The sequence below is a fragment of the Lissotriton vulgaris genome, chromosome 2_1 (assembly GCF_964263255.1).
Source record: "Lissotriton vulgaris chromosome 2_1, aLisVul1.2, whole genome shotgun sequence".
In the NCBI taxonomy this organism is placed as follows: domain Eukaryota; kingdom Metazoa; phylum Chordata; class Amphibia; order Caudata; family Salamandridae; genus Lissotriton; species Lissotriton vulgaris.
In genome coordinates this window covers 472,770,886-472,790,956 of record NC_141687.1, presented here as the reverse complement: position 1 = coordinate 472,790,956, position 20,071 = coordinate 472,770,886, and the positions used below count along the sequence as shown (strand labels likewise).

The window sequence follows — 20,071 nt, the reverse complement described above, 5'->3', positions numbered from 1 at the left end:
TGCAGGCTTTGGGGCTGAGAGCACTAAACGGGTACCCCCTGCTGGCTCCCCAACTGCAGCTACGCATACGACTAAGAGGAAGAACTCAGTGTCTACTCTGAGTTACACTTTTACACCCGCCTCCATATTTCAAAAAGTATAAAGTTTTCATATTGAGGACGGAAGCTCAAGCGACCATTATACTTCGATCTTAAAAATAAACAAAAACCGGCGGACGGATTGTGTCCAACACATCAGAGCTCACAGAACCCGGGCAGCCATTGGCGGCGAGTAAGATGGAACAACTCATCCATGGAAAACTAAGAGAAATGGAAAGTGAGTCTATCCACTCAGCAAAGTGAAGAAATCGACCAGATTTTCGAATGGAAGGCAATGCAGTTATCCTTGAAAAAACAGCTAGGCCAACAACATCCAAAGACAAATAGACTGGTGAAATACAAAAATGATTGGTTCACCCCGAGCTTAAGGCAACAGCAGCAGGGCATAAACAGGGAAGCTAGAAGTCTAAAGTCCAAACAGACAGTGGAGGTATATTTCAGGTCATTCCAGGAACTAAGAATCACGTATAAAAAGGCAGTGTGGGAGGCCAAACTGGCTCACAGGGACCATGAATGGCTAAGAATTGTGGAGGCCTGTAAGGCAAACAACTAGAAGCCGATCTTGTCCATAAAAAAAAAAAAACAATCAGCTAGAGCTAGGCTCAACAAGAGCGCTGGGCAATAAGGTGACCGAAGAAAAATGGGTAGAGCACATCTCAAAATTATATCAGAACCCAATCAGAAATGTCTTCCCGCTGAGTAAACAGAACACCAAGTTTAAATTTCGCTGATCTCAACATCGAGGCAAGAATTCTGGCCTGTGGAAGCAGTAGGGCCCCAGGGCCAAATGACCTGCCGGCAGCACTATTTAAAAATTACCCAGTATTTTAGAAAAGTTATCTGGGGAGATTATACAACACCTGTCTATCAGAAAGCAGGGCCCCTGATTCACGGAAAGGGGCAATCATACATCTCATTTACAACAAAGATCCATATGCCAACCCGACACCCACTGAATGATTGCTCCACTTGACATAGATGCAAATATATTTGCTGATCTGCTACTAAGTTGACTCTAATACATGAAAATAAAACAGGTTTCTGAACAGTATTTAGTACTTCCGACCGTCTGACAGCCCCAGCAATGCTTACGGAAAATTATTCAAGGAAAAAACAGCCTTATACACGTGCTTTGTAGATCTGACCAATAGAAGTCGCCTGTGGCAAAAACTTGCAGACTGGAATATCTCACAGAATATGCTAAGAGGTATACAACTCTTGTATTCAGAACATTGGGCCAGGGTCACCCTTGGATGCAACAGTGATTTAACATCCAGAATCTAGATAGAGAGAGACATAAAACGAGGGTTTGTCCTGGCCTGATGTCAGAGGCGTAGCTAGAGCTTGTGGCGCCCGGGGCTATCCTTCAGATTGACGCCCCCTGGGGGGATGCTGGGGAAAAAGGACGGCGAGCACCTGAAAGAGGTCCGAGAGACAAGTAATATAGCCCCTAATAGTTACCTCGATCATGCAATTTACATGCACATACATGACACGATCCACGGCTAGACAGCCCCCGTCCCCAAAATAGTGCCGCCTGGGGCGGACCGCTCCCACCTAGCTACGCCGCTGAAGAAAAGCAGAAGGAAGCCCAAAACTTACATCAGTTCTACCTACCCTGTTTGTGACATCGCACTCATAACATCACAGCTTGTGCAGGACCCTTGTACCCAGTCCCCTATCTACCCCATCCATGACTTCTCACTTATGACATCACAGCATGTGCAGGATCTCTGTTCCTTACCTGTCCCATCCATTACATCTCATCCATGACATCACAGCTGGTGCAGGACCCTTGTCCTCTGGTCATATCCAAGCCACCTACCCCATCACGTGCCCAGCTTCTGTGGCACAAACACCTACTTCTCTAGGCATAAGCTGCAATTGTAGAGAACTGGTTTTAGGGTGTGCTGATCTGGTTAAATTTACAAGAACCCCCCTCCTCCCCTGCCTCTCATGACCTTACCTGAGTCCTGCGGCACCCACCGGGGCTGCCCTCATCCTTGGTTTAAGTGTTTGCAAACCCTATTTATAATCCACCTCTCTCCGTGACTTAGCATCACTCTGTGAATGGATTCTTGTTCCACAACACATGACCTTCCTCGTCTACCTCACAGATGTCAGTTACAAAGTGCGCTGTACCAAATGCTGAGTCAACCCTTCCTACCTCAGAAAAAGGTGAACTTTTTTCTCGTCACCCTACGGCTGCCCCTCTTCCCCAACCACGCTCGCAGGTGGAGGAAAATGGATCCTTGGCACATCACTATAAAATAAACCGAGTACCACAAGTCATTTACTGCTCCTAGAAAAGATAAGAGGGTGGTATAAAGCAGTACATGAAAGCGTCCCTGAGAGATTTTTTCTAGCTAATTGCTCTCAAGAGGTATTAAGGTGCTGTGGCTTGTCTGTCTTGTTTTAGGACTTGTGTGCAATGGAGGGAGAACTAAAGCCATTGAGAAGCCTTTACTTGCCCTCCTTCCATTGCCCACAAATGTTGCTGTCCTGTGATTTTTATCTGCCATGCGATACTGAATGGACAAGTGCCCACTTCTAGGAATGCCCATCCAAACTCATGGGGGTATATTTAAAAGTGTCCAGAATATCTTTCACTTTACTGCCTAAATCTTGCCCTTGAAAATAAGTTCTGACTCCCCCACCCCTCCCACTTCTTTTTATAGGACTTGTGAACTGCCACTCACCAAACATCCTTTCCTCCCCGCTGAAACCCGTTTAAGCTCCCTCTTACCTTACTCAGCCACCTGTAAATGTAAATGTGTAAATGTATTGCGATTTATATAGCGCACGTATCACCCGAAGGCATCAAGGCGCTTGCCTTGGGAACCCGTCCTGGTATTCCCCTGTGAGATAACCCCAGCAGGGTATCCACAAGGTGAAAGCCTGGCATCCCGCCGCGAGGGGCCGTAGTGGAGATTAAGCAAGCTATTGCCCAGAGTCGCAGAGTGTGAACCCGTGAGTCGAGTAGGCACCGGAACGAGAATTATCGAGTCCGTGGAATTTTTGAGCCCAAGACCCGCCGAGGCGGGGAATTGAACCCTGGTCCAAGACCGATCCCAGCTTCCGGGTCTGCCGCCTCTAACCCCTGAGCCACACTTCTCCACCTGTACTTCACAGTGGTGGCAGGCAGGGTCTCTATGTAGGGGTTGGTTCTTTTCTGCTGCAGCAGCAAATCCCTAGCACTGCCATTGCCACAGACTCGACTCCTCATGAGAGCGCGTAGTAGTGGAGCGCGTGACGCGTCACTGCTACATTCTCAGCGCGAGGGCTAGGCAAAAATAATGTCCAGGGCCGTCATTGGTAACGCTGGCCTGCTACAAGATTGATGCCCTGCCAGGAGGGTTCGGGTGGGAGGACCAGGGGCTGCGCGCGATACACCTTTAACGGCAGCAGGACACATCTGACAAAATGTAATAACTACGAACAACAGATGCGGGGAGAAGGTGGCCAGGCGCTCCGTAACCCTGGCAGACTGGCACCGCTTCATAGAGCCTCTCAGTGCACAGCTGAGCCTGCGGAGGGGGCACGGTGTGCAGCACGGAGAGGCCCACCACTGCACGTTTACACCTGCCATTTAATTGGATGTGTTTTTAATTAATGGGGCCCCCGGGACCATGCCCGCGCCGAGGCCTCGCTCTGAAGAGGGGCTGGGAAGGAATCGGGCGCGGCATCGGATTGGACCGCAGGAGGCGCTTACTACTAGGATGCCCGCTATCAATCACAGCCTACTTCTGCGGCAGCGGGCTCTTGGTTGGCATCTGGCGTGGGCGGGCAGTTGTCGGGCGGGACGCCGCCATCTCCCTGCCATAGGAAGCGAGTCCTCATCGACCTCCTCCATTCTGAGGTACCAAGGGTGCAGGGTGCCTTCTCATGCCAGGACTTCGGCCTGCTCTTCGGTGGCCCCAGAGTCATCGAGAGGGCGCAGTGCCTCCTTTCATGCCGCAGACATGAGTCCAGGAATGAGAGGAAAGGAATTTACTTCTCAGCATTTATGGCATTCTTTCCCCTTGTACTATGGGTGGATTTGGTAGCACGTTTTAATATGAAATATTTATATGAAATAAATCAAATACATAACGTATATAGGACTTTGCCCTAGTGTGCAAGAGCGTGAAAAATGCACATCATAGTAAAGCTGTCATGAGAAGGACAGAAGCCCCAGAGATCTTCACATAAGACCAATGTGCAAGGGCACCCTCCTATATCTTTACTGCTGGAATACAGTGCCATACCTTAGTTGTAGCGCAGCAGCCAGCGCAGCTGAATCCGGAACACGGAGGCTCATGGTTCGATCGCTGGCAGCAGATCAGCCCAGCACCATGTGACTCTGAGCAATAGGTTGCTTAATCTTCCTGACAGCCCCCAGCACCTTGACTCCCTCGGGTACTTGTTCTTGCTTTACAAATACTGGTTATTTACATTTACAGTGTCCCCTTTCTGACAGCTATGGATATGGCAGTTTTTTTTTAGGGGGGGTTATATAACGCAAACTCGACCCGAAGGTATCAGAGTGTTTTACATGAGCACCAGTTGTGTTACAGACAGACACATCCATTTTGTAAGGCACAGGGAGATTAAATAATTTTTCCAGAATAACAGGATGTTGAGCATTCCAGCCAAGACTCAAATCCAGTTCCCCACCCAGCTTTGAGATCGAGCACTGAAGCCCTTAGGCCACATCAATGGAGAACAGTTGAGAGACTTTGCATTTTACTACACCCCTGGTGATAGAATGTCTTACTCCTGGAATGGGCTATGTGACTCGTCCACCATGTCTTTACTAGTGCAGGTTCCAGTAAGCATTATTCCGTTGTCCTCCCTGTAGGGAGGCCCGTGTTGTTCAGGCCGCCCTTGACAACACTTAAATATTGCACTTCTTTCTAAAATCAAATGAAACATACCTGTGTTTGATCACTTACCCTGTGTCAAATATGTTTTTCCTTAACATGCCTTAGAGCCTTTCTAGTTCCTGTGTGCTTGTGAGGTGAGGCATCGGATGACACCAAGCAGTATTGTTCTGTATGATAGGTTCCTCGCCACAAATTTAGCATGCTTTGCAAAATTTTCCTAAAAAACGGACCAGTTGATAAAACAGGAAAAAATGGAACCTCAGGAAAATGAAGTGCACAGAGATTACACATGATCCCATCTCAAGAAGCTTCGATTGTGTAGGAAAGTTCTCATTTTTTAAACTGGTCAATATAGTGGTAATGCTGACGTATCTATCTGCGGACCTAAAAGTGTGAATGTATTAAATCAATCCTCAGCCCTCAAGCTCAGCCCCCAAATATCTTCAGGGCCTAGTTCAGGCCTACAAGCCGAGTCGCAATCTGCGATCTTCAGGCAATGGTGACTTTTCAGTTCCCAGATTTAGGCTTGCAAAAATCGGGAGGCCGCTCTTTTTCCCACCTGGGTCCTAAAGTCTGGAATGCTCTACCTGTGACCTTGAAGACGGAAAGCAATCTTTTTCGTTTTCGTAAGGGACTTAAAACTTGGCTTTTTCAGCAGTGATTAGAGGCTACTTACCAGTAAATTCAGTCTGTTAGTTCTTCTTCTTTAGTCTGTCCCTTGGCGCCGTGAAACCCACTGCGGGTAGCTGTGCGCATTATAAGTTTAAATAAATAAAAATAAATAAAAAATCCTGTCTCAATGAATTTCATGCAAATTTGTTCAAACTGGCCAACTGTTCCTGATTGGGCATATGACAAGTGAAGACTGGCCAATCCTCTTTGGCAACACACCCTTTTTTCCTTGCCTGATTTACAGCTGTTTCGCGTATTTCTAGGCCTTTGTCCACACTGTTATTCTAGCAGCCTACGGAAATTGTATCTTTTGCTTCCAAGACCCTTATTTCACATCTCTTGGACTTGGACAATATGCCGAAAGTAGGCAGTTCCTACTTGGTAGAGTAAAAACTGATACAACAAATAGTTGCAGTTGCTTCGATTTAACTGAGGAATGATTTTTAATTGATTGTTAAAGCTTTACAAGTGTGGATTACCCATGTTGATGTTTATTCCTAACTGGGAATATTGCGCAGTCACACGTTATCAGCTTGTGGGATGGAGCTCTCAAAGTGTAGCTGAACTGCACTCTTGCTTCCTGCTGTGCCTACATTTCATGCTGATGTTTCTCACTTTAGATCTTTGTTTTTTAACAAGGCATGTGGGTGTTAATCAATTTTCTAATGTACTGAGAAATAGTAGAGGTTTTTATTGGTAATTACAAGGGTTTTAATTAACTGCATAAACAAAGATTATTTCATGGAAAAACAAACAAGACGTGTAAAAAAAACAAAATGCAGAGATTTAAGACACCATACTGTACATTTTAAAAAGGTTGATACAGGAAAGCATGTAATTTGATCTTTAAGAGTCTGTAAAAAGATGAGCGCCGGTCTGCATAGCCTAAAAAGTATGCAATTATGCAGTTGGTAGTAAAAACAATCTAGTATACTTACATAACATTGAAACATCTCAATGGAAAACATAACAAAATACAAATGGGACCCTTTCTAAACCACTGTAGTAGAGACTTCCCACACTGACTATGGGTGTACAGCAGGTGCGTTTTAGCACTTGAAGTAAAGTTTCAATTTATTTGATTTAGTTCTCTACTGCGAACAACAGATTTCATATAAAGTGGTTACTGTTACTATACACATAAAACAATCAATACAGATTTAAAAAGGATTTTAAAAATGTAAACAAATTATGACATACAAATTCGTCTGGGGGGAGAGTTTAAAAACGTGATCAAATTTTGCACAGATGCAATATTATGTCTAATTCGTAGTGGTTTTAAATAGCATCTTCTTGCCTCAACTATTATCGGGTTTGGGCATACCGACAATATATGCTTCAAACTCTGCACACCACCATTGCAAAGATCACAATTGCTGGTAACCTGTTCTTTATGGGACCATTTAGAAGTCAGTGATTTAAAAGGGAGTAACCCAAGCCGCAATAAAATGATACACCGCCAAATTCCATGCCTTAAGGAGAAACAGATATATTGTTGAGCTTGTTTGTATAGAATGGCTTCTGCATAATGTTCATAATGATGCAATTTAGAACAGTTCAAAATGGCCAGATCATAACTGATCCTTGGCATCAGATGTTTCAGAAAGAGCTTCAATTGGGCAGGAGTCCTTGAATTCAAGAGTTCGATTGTGCAATTAGATAATTTAAAGGCAATCATCAAGTTCTGGCTTAGAGTATATTTTGTAGATTCGGTCTCAAATGTCTGTTTTTTTAATAAGAATCTTAAAGTGCCTTGATCTGCGTGAAGAATATTGTGTCGAGTTCTAGCTGTATTCCACAGGAGTGAAGATGAATGTTCCACACACTTCCAGTAAACAAAACCTGGATGACTATAGCACGTGCTCACAAATAATTATTCGATAAAAGTGTGGGAAATAAACCATAGAGTGATCACCACTCTTCCCCATATGATGTAGCTGAAGTTTCTGCAGTGAGCTGATCAGAGACGGTGTGAGCTGTAAGGAAAAAGAAAGTCTAATAGAATCTTGCATACACTGTTCAAAGAGACTTTTATAGACATTGATATACACAAGAATTTAGTGCTCCACTCACCCAAAGTGTTTTCTCTGGTTGCCTTGAATGTCAGCAGCAACAGCCTCCTCTTGTATCATAGCCTCTATTTAATTGAAAGAGCAATTCTACATGTAGTACAAGTAAAGGGGCTTAATGGAGGAGAGGTGAAGGCATGGACACTCACACAATACTCACTCAGATTACGGCTGGGGAAGTGGTCGATGCGAATCACCAAAGAAAAACTATTTAAATATGGGAAAAACAAAAATCACGCACTGAAGGGTAAATGGCGTGATAAGTTCAGTTCATAAAAATAGGGAGTTCAACAGAACGTGGTCTGAGCACTTAATGAGTGGTTAGTCCGACTCATAGAGAGCAGAGGACTGTGGAACAAAAAACACACTCAAAAAGCAGTAAAGGCACGCAAAGCGTATTTTCCGGCTCCGAGGGGGAAGAAGAGTGGAACAACTAACGCACTTGCGAGGGCACAAGACACAAGACGTCCGGCTCCGTGAACGACGAGGAGCGGTACAGCAGGCGCACTTGCGGATGGGAGGGGGGTGTAAAAAAATACGAGGCGTGCCGTCCGGCTCCGATAGTGATGAGGAGCGGAACTGCCACGCACTCGCGGGAACGAATTGCAATCTTACCGTCCGACTCCGAGTGAGAAGAGGAGCGGAACAGTAAGCTATTGCGGGGAAAACAAAATACAAACATTAACAGGTGAGCAGTCTGACTCCCAAGAGTAAAAACGGTGCTTACAACCACGCGCGTAAATAAGCACCAAGCGTTGATAAGGCTTGCCGCCCAGCCCCAAAAAGGGAGCAGAAAAGGAAGCGAAGCTAGCAAGCACTTACCCGGGCAGGAAAGCTTGCCAACAACAGAAGGAAGTTCTTGGTAAATCGAGTAATCTCCAGGAACAAGACAAAAAGGTTGGGCAGGACGCCAGGGAACAGTAATAGGAAGTGAAGGGAGGGGGCGTGGTCATCACTCGGAAGCAGTAAGCCAAGCAAGGCGCTACAGAGGAGACGGTCTCTTACGAGCACCAGGGACCGTCTCCAAATTACTCATCGTAAGGAAAGCACTATCAAGTATAGAGCAATGCCAATCTCTTGCGCCAAGACTACACTCATTTCCTAACAGTTCTCCCGCCCAAAGACCTCCTCACAGGTCGCGGTCTTGAAGGATAAAGAGCATGGAATCTTCGAATTAGTCTAGGGGCATGAATTTTTTCTGCTGGTTCCCATGATCTATCTTCCAGAGCACCAATCAATGAGATATTGCAATTTGCCTCTGGGTCTACGGGAGTTGAGAATCTTGTGTACTTCATACTCTTCTTCTCCTTCTATGATTATTGGTGGGGGGGATTTCAGGCACTGTAGGGGGTATGTATCTTTTGAGTAACGAGCAGTGGAATACTGGATGGATTTTTATATTCGTAGGCAACTGCAATCTTAGGGTAACTGGAGTAATTACTTTTTGTATGACATATAGACCTATGAAACGAGGTTGCAGTTTTCTAGATCCTTCTAATTTCAAATTTCTGGTTGATAACCATACTTTCTCTTCTACTTTATAGGGGGGCTCTGGCCTACGGTGTTTGTCTGCTTGTTGTCTTATAGATTCTTTAGCCTTGACTAATTCTGTTGAAGCTTGTTTCCAAATGGGCTTCAGGTTTTGATGATGCTCTTTCAGGGCATGAATACTATCTAAATCGTTAGGAAGAGATATGGGCAAAAACTTAGGATGTTGTGCAGATGTAATATAAAAAAGGGAAAACCCCAGGAATGTCTGCTGTTATTGTAAGCGAATTCTGCTAAGGAAGTGCTTGTACCCAGGTGCCTGTGATTGTGGTTAGTAGGTAGCGTAGGTATTGTTCCAAGGTCTTATTAGTTCTTTTGGTTTACCCATCTGTTTGTGGATGGTAGGCAGTAGAAAGTCTGTGGTCTATACCTAGAGTTGAAGACATACCCTGCCAAAATCTGGAAACAAATTGGGAGACCATGTAAACGCACAATATGTTCAATGAAGATTTGAACAAGGTCTTTAGAAGAAGGTAACTTCTTTAAGGGAATGAAGTGAGCCATTTGGTCAACATGGCAACATGTCTACCACAATGTATATAGTGTTGAAACCTTGACAGCGTGGGAGATCAGTAATGAAATCCATGCTGATGGAATGCTAAGGTAAAGGGAGTATAGCTGTAGGTTTTAACAACCCAGTGGGTGCAAAATCAGAAGCTTTTGGCCGGGCACAAGTTGAACATGAGTTAACAAAAGTGGAGATGTCTTTGGTCATGTCCTCCCACCAAAACCATCTTTGACATGTTTTCAATGTCTTATGACTTGCAGGGTGTCCAGCCAGTGTACTATTGTGACACCACTGCAGTAGTTGTTGTTGTAATGACACTGTGGGTATATACAGTTTAGCGTGATGATAATGCAGATTCTCCTTATTGGTGTTCAGGGGTTCTTTTCCCCACTCCTCAAGTGGGATGTGAGCATACTCATCCTTGAGTTGTTCAATAAAGTCTTTTGATGCTCCTTTCCCATGCTCCTCAACTCCTATGATCTTACTTTCAGGAATGATGGGAAGATAGGATTCCCATGATCCTAAACTTGATAAGGCATCTGCTTTGCCATGTTGTGGCCCAAGACGATAAGTAATGATGAAATCATACTCAAAAATTGTGAACCACCTCATCTGTCGGGGAGTGAGAGCTCGAGTAGATCTAAAAAATTGGAGGTTTCTGTGGTCAGAGTAGATTGTTACCACATGAGGTGAACCCAATAAATAGTAGCCCAGTTCCTGGAAGGCTAATTTAATAGCCAATAATTCTCTCTCTCCAATAGTATAGTTTTGATCTGCCTGTAACAAAGTCTTGGAAAAATATGCAACAGGATGCAAATGACCAGTGTTCTTGTCTCTTTGAGATAGAACTCCCCCACCGCATACTGTGAGGCGTCGCCTTCCAAAACATATTGTTGTGTGGTGCCTGCATGTTTGATAATTGGAGCTGTGGTGAATTTGTCTTTCAGTTTTTGGAAGGCTAATTCTGCTTCTTCTGTCCAGGTAAACTGAACCCCCTTTTTCAGAAGGCGGGTTATTGGGGAGATTAACTCAGAGAAATGGTCTATAAACCTTCTATAGAAATTTGCGAATCCTATGAAGGATTGTATTTCTTTCACAGAACCAGGACTGCACCAGTTAAATAATGCCTTAATTTTCTGAGGATCCATTTTTATCCCTTCTGGTTAAATCACAAATCCCAGGAAGTCTACTTGTGTGGTGTGAAAGGTACTTTTGTCTAGCTTGGCGTATGGTTGATTCTCTTGTAATTTGTTCAAGATCTTTTTTACATGAAGAATGTGTTCCTGTTCAGTTTGAGAGTAGATTAATATATCATCGATATATATAATTACAAAGATGTCAAGATACTCTCTGAAAATATCATTAACAAAGTATTGAAATGCCGCGGGGGCATTACAAAGCCCAAACGGCATCACACAATACTCATATAAGCCGTATTTTGTACGGAATGCCGTTTTCCACTCGTCCCCTTCCTTTATACAGATGAGATGGTAGGCGCCTCTCAAATCGATCTTGGTAAAGATTTTAGCTCCTCGTATCTGATCTAATAGCACAGAGATGAGAGGGAGAGGGTACTTGTTCTTGATGGTATTTTTATTTAGTGAGCGGTAGTCCAAACATACGTGTAAGCCTCCTTATCTCTTTGGTATAAAAAAAGTAAGTGAGGATACAGGGGAGGTGGAAGGTCGTATAAACCCTTTCTCTGTCATCTCATCCAGGTATTGTTTGAGGTATTCTGTTTCAGGGGCTGTGAGAGCTTAAACATGACTGACTGGTAATTATGCTTCTAGTATAAGATCTATTCCGCAGTCATAGCTACGATGAGGAGGTAGCTTGGTGGCTTCTTTTTCATCAAACACCGATTTATATTCCTCATAAATTTCAGGCAGAGAAGAGGTCACTGCTATAGAATGTACCGCTCAGCACAGAGGATGGATCTTTTCACTAGCCTCCTGATAACAGTGTAGAAGAAGGAACTGGGATTTTAATGTCACTGTCCTAGAGATCCATTTTATCTGTGGATTGTGGACTTGCAGCCATGGAACCCCTAAAATGGCACCAAAATTAGGAGCATTAATGAGCTCAAAGGTAATGAACTCAGAGTGCCCATTACCATACACCATAACCATTGCCGGTGTTTGGTAAGTGATTAATCCAGAAGATAATTCTGTGCCATCCACAGCTCTTACTGGTTCAGGATGGGCTTTTGACTTAAAAGGAATACATATCTTTATGGCTAGTTGTATGTCTAGAAAGTTCTCTGCAGCTCCTGAATCTAGAAGGATATTGAGACTTTCTTGATTTTGTGAGGATACTATGAGACTAATAGGCAGTGTGAAATGTTTTGGAACCAAAGGCATACATTTCTTGGTGGTTGAGACCTTGGTTGCAGTTGTATTTGAAGAAGTGGTCTTTTCTTTCTTCAAATTTCCTAGTTTTCCTTTATGTAGAAGGTGCCTTGACTGCTTGCAACGTTTTTTGGGGAAACCTGAGGGCGTACTGGGCATTCCTTGGCATAATGTCCCCCTTTTCCACTATAAAGACAAAGATTATTTTTCCGTCTTTTGTCTTTTTCTTCTACAGATAAGGGTCCTCTCAATCCTCCAATTTCCATGGGTTCCGGATTATCTTTGGGTTCCATCTTTTCAGATCGTATCATTAGATACCGAGGAGAGCTAGGGCGTGCCTTCTATTCTTTACGTTCATGTAATCTATGGTCCAATTTAACCGTTAAGTCTATGAACGCAGGACAATCTTCTGGTGAGTTCACTATTTGAGATAGAATATCTTTTAATTCTTCATTCAGTCCCCGATAAAATAACAAGGTTCTCTTTTCTTCAGGCCAATGCGTCTCTGCTATTAATCGATTGAAGGTGGTAATATAGGAAAGGAGGTCCTTAGATCCTTGTCTGAGATTGAGAAGAGCATTATCACTGTCCTGCATAAATGTATGATTGGAAAACTGACTTTTCATTTTTTCCTGAAATGCATTGAAGTCATATAACAAGGGGTCATTATTTTCTACCATTGGCACTGCCCAATCAGCTGCATTGCCCGCCAGATAAGAAATAACAAAGGCTGCCTTAGCAGCATCATCAGGGAAAGCAGGCGCTTTACATAAGAACTGCAGCTGGCACTTGTTCATAAAAATACTGAACTTGGAGCTGTCTCCATTAAACCTCTCGGGAATGGCTAAAGGAACAGGGCTAAGAGTATGTACAGTAACCTGGATTGGACGTATGCTATCTCCTCCTAGTGAAGAGGAGGCAGGGTTTTGAGAGGGATATGAGAAATGTGCAGGTTGAATGTAACTCTTTCTACTCTTAAGGATGGTACTTCCACTCTCTACTGTTTTAAGATGCATCACTTTGGCTTGTAATCTCTGGTTCTCTGATCTTAATCTTCCAATTTCTGATTGGAGACCAACTATGGCAATAGCTAGTTCTTCTACTAAAGGACTCTGTAGAGCATTGTGTAGGGACTGATCTAATGGAGCACTAGCACTGTCAGGGTTCAAGTTCGCTCGGGTGGAATGTATTCGTGGGCGTGGCTTTCTGTTGAGTTCAAGCTGTATTCCACAGGAGCGAAGATGAATGTTCCACACACTTCCAATAAACTACATAGACTATATTTTAGTGAAAATAATTTTTCACTAAAAGTGTGGGGAATAAACCATAGAGTGATCACCACTCTCCCCCATATGATCTAGCTGAAGTTTCTGCAGTGAGCTGACCGGAGACGGTGTGAGCTGTAAGGAAAAAGAAAGTCTAATAGAATCTTGCATGCACTGTTCAAAGAGACTTTTATAGACATTGATATACACGAGAATTTAGTGCTCCACTCACCCAAAGTGTTTTCTCTGGTTGCATTGAAAATCAGCAGCAACAGCCTCCTCTTGTATGATAGCCTCTATTTAATTGGAAGAGGAATTCTTCATGTAGTACAGGTAAAGTGGCTTAATGGAGGAGAGGTGAAGGCATGGGCACTCTCACCCAACACTCACTCAGATTGCGGCTGGGGAAGTGGTCGATGAGAATCACCAAAGATAAAGTATTTAAATATGGGAAAAACAAAAATCACACACTGAGGGGTAAATGGCGTGATAAGTTCTGTTCACAAAAATAGGGAGTTCAACAGAATGTGGTCTGAGCACCAAATGAGTGGTTAGTCCGACTAATAGAGAGCAGAGGACAGCGGAACAAAAAACACACTCAAAAAGCAGTAAAGGCACGCAAAGCGTATTGTCTGGCTCCGATGGGGAAGAAGAGCGGAACAACGAACGCACTTGCGATGGCACAAGATACAAGATGTGCCGTCCGGCTCCGTGAACGATGACCGGAACAGCAGGCGCACTTGCAGGGGGGTAAAAAATATGAGGCGTGCCGTCCGACTCTGATAGTGATGAGGAGCGATACTGCCACGCACTCGCAGGAATGAAATGCAATGTTACCGTCCGGCTCCGAGTGAGAAGAGGAGCGGAACAGTAAGCTATTGCGGGGAAAACAAAATACAAACAATAACAGGCAGGCCGTCTGACTCCCAAGGGTAAAAACGGAGCATAAATTTGCCCGCTGTAAATAGGCACTAAGCTTTGATAAGGCTTGTCGCCCGGCCCCAAAAAGGGAGCAGAGAAGGAGGCGGAGCGAGCAAGCACTTACCCGGGCAGGAAAGCTTGCCAACAACAGAACGAAGTTCTTGGTAATTCGAGAAATCTCCAGGGACAAGACAAGAAGGTTCGAAAGGATGCCAGGGAACAGTAATAGGAAGTGAAGGGAGCGGGCGTGGTCACAACTCGGAAGCAGTAAGCCAAGCGAGGCATTACAGAGGAGACGGTCTCTTATGAGTGTCGGGGACCTTCTCCAAATGACTCATTGTAAGGGAAGCACTATCAAGTATAGAGCAATGCCAGTCTCTTGCCTGAAGACTACACTAATTTCCAAACAGATTGTACGCCTCTCTTATTAGATTTGTGAATGCTCTGGCAAAAGAACTGACTAATGAGAATTCTATATGCAGAGCTTGTGCAGGGACAGCATTTTGGACCTTTGCCAGTTTACAGATGATTTTCCTTTCTTTTGTTGGAATTTAATGCCACTGGGCAATTGGAATATATTCCAGAGCATACAATAGAATTGGAGGGATCTTAGAGCTGTAGACCTGTAGTAAGGAATGGAAGTGTTGTTGCCCAGAAGAGGAGCATAATCGTTGGAGCGCACCCTTGTGAATATCTTCTTTTCGATTTAGGAGCTGCAGGTGGCTAGAGTTTCCTTGTGATTGAATAAAGATCCTCCCCAAGTAAGTATATTCTTTTACCACTTCTACCATTTCTCCTCCTAGTGTCCAGTTGTAAGTTGTGTAATGTTTTCTACCTCTAAAAGTGACTATTTTTGTTTTGGTTATGTTTGGAACCAGGAGATGTTCCTCCGATAAATCTAGTTAGTACGTCTAGATTCCTTTGTAATCCGAAAGGGGTAAGATCAAAGATTACAACGCCGTCGGCGTACATCATGATGTGTATGTTATAAAATGCTATCTTTGGGGGGAAATTTATAACCTGTAAAAAACTTTCTGGAAGATCAATGAGATATAGTGAAAAAAGGAGGGGAGCCAGAAGGCAACCTTGCCTAAGACAGTTTCATGTTGCGATTCAGCTGGTAAGTCCCTTTTCTTGTCCCAGTTGTACCTGGCACCGTGTTTCAGAAGCAATGGAATAATAAGGTAGAGAAGAATTTCCGAAATTCCCAAGTTTCTGAGTTTCTTCCAGAGTTTTGGTCTGCCCACTCTATCAAATGCGGTTGAAAAATCAACAAATACCACGTGCGTTGTACATTCAGGATTTGCCTACTCAGTTGAATAAAATACCTTTTTAACATAGGATAACAATTGAATAAACATTCCTCAACCACAATTTAGGTAATCTCTAATCACCTGTTTGTTAACTATGGCTCCTGGGTTACACCATATTGATAGCCCTAATAATACTGGTTTTAGTTTAATAAGATCTTCAATATAGATTAGTGCCAGTTTCCAATGACAGACAAAGTGGGGGCAGAAGAGAATTTCTTCTATCTGTATACTATCTACATGCACTTAACCCTAGGCTTCTGCACCAATCATAGCTACTGGAACATATTATATTTTATAAATATATAAAAACAGGTAGCCACCGGCTTACCTCCTACCATGGGGATCAAGTTAAAAAGTCCACCAATTGAGTGAAATTCACCCACCTGGCCAATATATTTGAGTGCCATAGGCCGGTTGACTCAAACCTGACCCCCCATGTCTGGAAAACTTGTCACTGTAGATAACATATTAGAGTTGACATATACAGGACTCAATCTGCACCTCTTAGGTCCATAAGCCTTTAGATGTTATTTAGAGTAGTTGATATCCATATCTCAGTCGTGCCTTAATCTTGAAAAACCTTGAAGTAAATATAAAAGACTTATTGGTGTATGTTCCACCATTACACATCATTGGCATACAACAGCACCAGTACCTTAAGTTTGCCAATCTACAATACATCTTGTCCAGAAGAGGTCAGATATTATCACAGATCATTGATGGAGAGGATAAATAAAATGAGGGCTAAAATGCACCCTTGGGGGAATCCTCTATCCAGGCCAAATTGCTCTGTACATTACCCGTCCAGACTAAATCTGACCCTTGCAGTTAGGCTTTGATGAAAGGTAGACAGACAGTTACCCAGGACTGGGTCCCTGCCTTTTAAAGTAGGTATCAACCATAACTTGAACCAATTTATGCAGTCAAAATCACTTGGCAAGACCATAAAGGCCAAGTAACATGGGCAGTGTCTAGCCACAAAATATTTGCCAATCCAATGATCATTTCAAGGTTTATACCCCTGTCAACTGCACTACGGTTCTCCCTGAACTCATATTGACAGAAACCTAGAACATTCTTATCATTTGCCCATTGACTACTCTCCCTAGCACTTTCGATGTGGAATCCATAGGGGATTGGTTGATAACACCTCAAGTCAGATCAATCTCCTATGTTAAAAATAGGTACAACTATAGAAGTGGACCATGAGGCTGGAGGAGATGCGTAATTCAGTTGATTGAAGATATTTATTAATAGCGGCGCCCAATTGCCCGTATTGCACTTGAATAGGCCGTTTGGTACTCCATCTGGGCCATTAGCTTTTTTAGAGAGGCACTTCCTTAGGGCTGTCAGTCACCACGTCAACTATGTCAATGTCCAAGCTACTACTTGATGCTCCATCAGCCTCCTGAAAGATCTTAGTGGCCTCTCTACTACTTAGTTAATATACTCCAGTGAAATGCTTAACCCACTCGTCAGTTGTTATATGTGTACTAACTGGTGTTGTTTTTCTACAGCTATGTCCTAGATGACTAATCGTTAGCCAGAAAAAAGTATGGTCTTTCTTTTTTTAGCTTACATTATAATGGCAAGGCTCCCTATTCTGATGTCATTCAGTCTTTTCTTTAGGGTACATTTATTTTGGGTCTTACATCTCTATAAGTTCAGTTTTCCTTGGTTTACAACCCAGGGCTGATCTTAAATGTTGGTTTGCTAAGGAACAAGCAGAGTCAAACCCTTCAGTGTTCTGAGAATAAAAACGGGGAGCTTGCTTCATAAGCGATATTTTTGTCTTACTGCAAATCTCAGTAAAAGCTTCTATTTTTGTAATGTAATGTAATGTAAGACATATTTTTATAGCGCGAACTGTCACCCAGAGGGTATCCTGGCGCTTTGACTCTAAATACATCACGAACAGAACGAGATCACACAGCCCTAGGAAAAAGATGGGACGTCAGCCCGTTTTTGAAAAAAGACAGTTCATTCGAACTCCTCAAGAGGAGTGGAAGGGAATTCCAAAGTTTAGCAGCCGTGAAGCCAAAGGAGCGGCCACCCATCCATATCCTCTGGATTCTAGGAACTGCCACCAAATAGGCAGAAGAGGAACGTAGAGGTCTGGCTGCCGAATACCAGGAAAAGAGTTCCTGAGTGTAATGGGCCCTTGTCTGTGTAATGCCCTGAAGACAATGCAAGAAGCCTTAAAGCAGAGCCACTGATGAACAGGCAGCCAATGAAGGTCCCTGAGTGCCAAAGATGATGAGGCTGAGCGCGCCCGTGAAAGGGCCAGCTTTGGCTGCCATATTCTGGATCCACTGCAATTGTCTAATCAGGGAACTAGGGCCACCTAGGAGCAATGCATTGCAGTAATCAAGTCTGCTGAGAATGATGCTACGCACTACTTCAGGTCTGGCTGATGCAGGTAGCATGGGGAGGTTCTTACGCAACATTCGTAACAACATCATACAGGTACCAATGGTCTTGTTTAGAAAGGCATCCAACTGTGTGGATCAAAGATGACACCCAGGTTTCGTGCAGCATCCGCTGCTTCGACTGTGACCGAGGTGGTGGGGGGCCAGAAGTCTGCAGGCAGAGGGTGAGATATTTTGTCCAGTGAGCAGTGCAGCACCTCTGTCTTTGATCCATTGAACTGAAGGGAATTTTGTCTTAGCCAGTCCGCAGTGGCTAGCATGCAACGATGGAAGGTCTCCGCGGAGACGGCGTCCTTACCTTCAAAAGAGAAGATAAGCTGCGTGTCGTCAGCGTAGTTTATTACAGTGATGCCAAAGGATTTAATCAGCCTGATCAGGGGGCAGAGATAAAGATTGAACAAAATGGGGCTGATCGCCGACCCCTGAGGCACACCTTGCCCCACCATTCTGATGCCAGACCTAAATGGAGGCAAGGCCACCACTTGATGCCTATTATGAAGATAAGAGACCAGCCAGTCCCGGGCCAAACCGACCACCCCATTCTCTTCCAATTTCTTGATTAGAGTAGAGTGGTTTACCGTGTCGAACGCGGCCGACATGTCGAGCAGCACCAAAAATGCTGCTCGACCACTGTCGACACGCGAACGAAGGTCGTCCAGGACAACCACTAGTGCAGACTCCATGCCATGAGCTGGCCGGAAGCCGAACTGGGCTACATCTAGACAGGCATTAGTCTCTATAAAACTAGACAGGGATTTAGTGACGTATTTTTCCAAGATTTTAATTTGAAAAGGCAGTAAAGAAATAGGCCTGTAATTCACAGGACAGAGGGGATCGAGAGTGGCTTTTTTCAATAGTGGGGATACCACCGCCAATTTCGAACTATCAGGAACTGTGGCAGTACTGAGAGACTGGCAACAGATAGAGTGTAGGAGAGGAAAAAGCTCCACCTGGAGCAGCTTCCAAACATTATGTGGTAGTGGATCCAACGGAGAGCCTGATGAGACACTGTTGGCCAAAATACAGAAATCCTCATAAGATGGAAGGGTGAAGCTAGACAGCGTCGAGTATGCCATAGCTTCCCTAGTGTAGGCTGGGGTCAGTATAGACCCCAGCTCAGTGATAGACTGGGTATTAAAAGTACTAGAAGCAGAAAGACCACTCAGGATGGCAGTAATCTTGTCCTCAAAAGTGGAGGCCAAAGGATCACACAGTGCCTGCGAGGCAGGGATGCTATTAGTGGTACAGGCAGGATTGGAGAGATCATTAACAATTTTAAAGAGGGTTTGTGATTTGTTAGTCGCATGTGCCTGCGTGACCTCAAGGTACGTGGCTTTAGCACATTTTATCTGTGCTTTATAGCCCAGGAGTAACTGTTTAAAAAGGATTTTATCAGACTCAAGATAGTGCTTCCTCCAGGTTCTTTCAGCTTGCCTGCAACGCAGTTTCAGCTGAAAGAGTTCATCAGAATACCAGGGGGCAGCGTGCTTGGGTCTATCCTTTACTTTCCTTAATGGGGTCATTCTATCTAGGGATTCTGTGATCTGATGACAGAGGCTCCTGTAGCTCTCCTCCACTCCTTTCTCCAGGGTGAAGCCACAAGATAGCAAAGCGAGCAGTGTAGAGCTTTAAAAAAATTTAGACCACTGCCTGCTGAATTTGGTGTTACCAATGCAATTATCCATATGAGAGTCATTAGGAAGTTGTAATGAGAATTGGATAAGGGCATGGTCAGTCCAGCATTGAACGGTTATATCCCTAATCTTGACCCACGTATCTTCTGCGAAGACCAGATCCAGGATATGACCCCTCGAATGAGTTTGGGAAAGCACCAGCTGCTGAAGGTGAATGTTGCTGCAGGCCAGACATAGATCTTTGTAGGCTGTATCCAAGGGGCCATTCAGCCAGAGATTAAAGTCTCCTAAAACCATGAGCCTGGCATGGGTGTTTGAAAGGTCATAGATGAGATCTACCAAGTCATGTGAGACTGTCATGGCACTGCCAGGTGGTCTATAGCAGAGCAGGCCGGAATACA

The 20,071-nt window shown here is 44.1% G+C and overlaps 1 long non-coding RNA gene across 1 annotated transcript; it reads right to left on the bottom strand.

The window, feature by feature from the left end:
* Nucleotides 1–6,303: 6,303 nt before the first annotated feature.
* Nucleotides 6,304–8,602, bottom strand: LOC147730622 (uncharacterized). Its single transcript, XR_015308391.1, has 2 exons — nt 7,709–8,602; nt 6,304–7,611 (listed from the first exon to the last, which is right to left on the bottom strand). It is a non-coding gene; the product is annotated as an uncharacterized LOC147730622 (long non-coding RNA).
* Between the last annotated feature and the right edge of the window lie 11,469 nt (nt 8,603–20,071).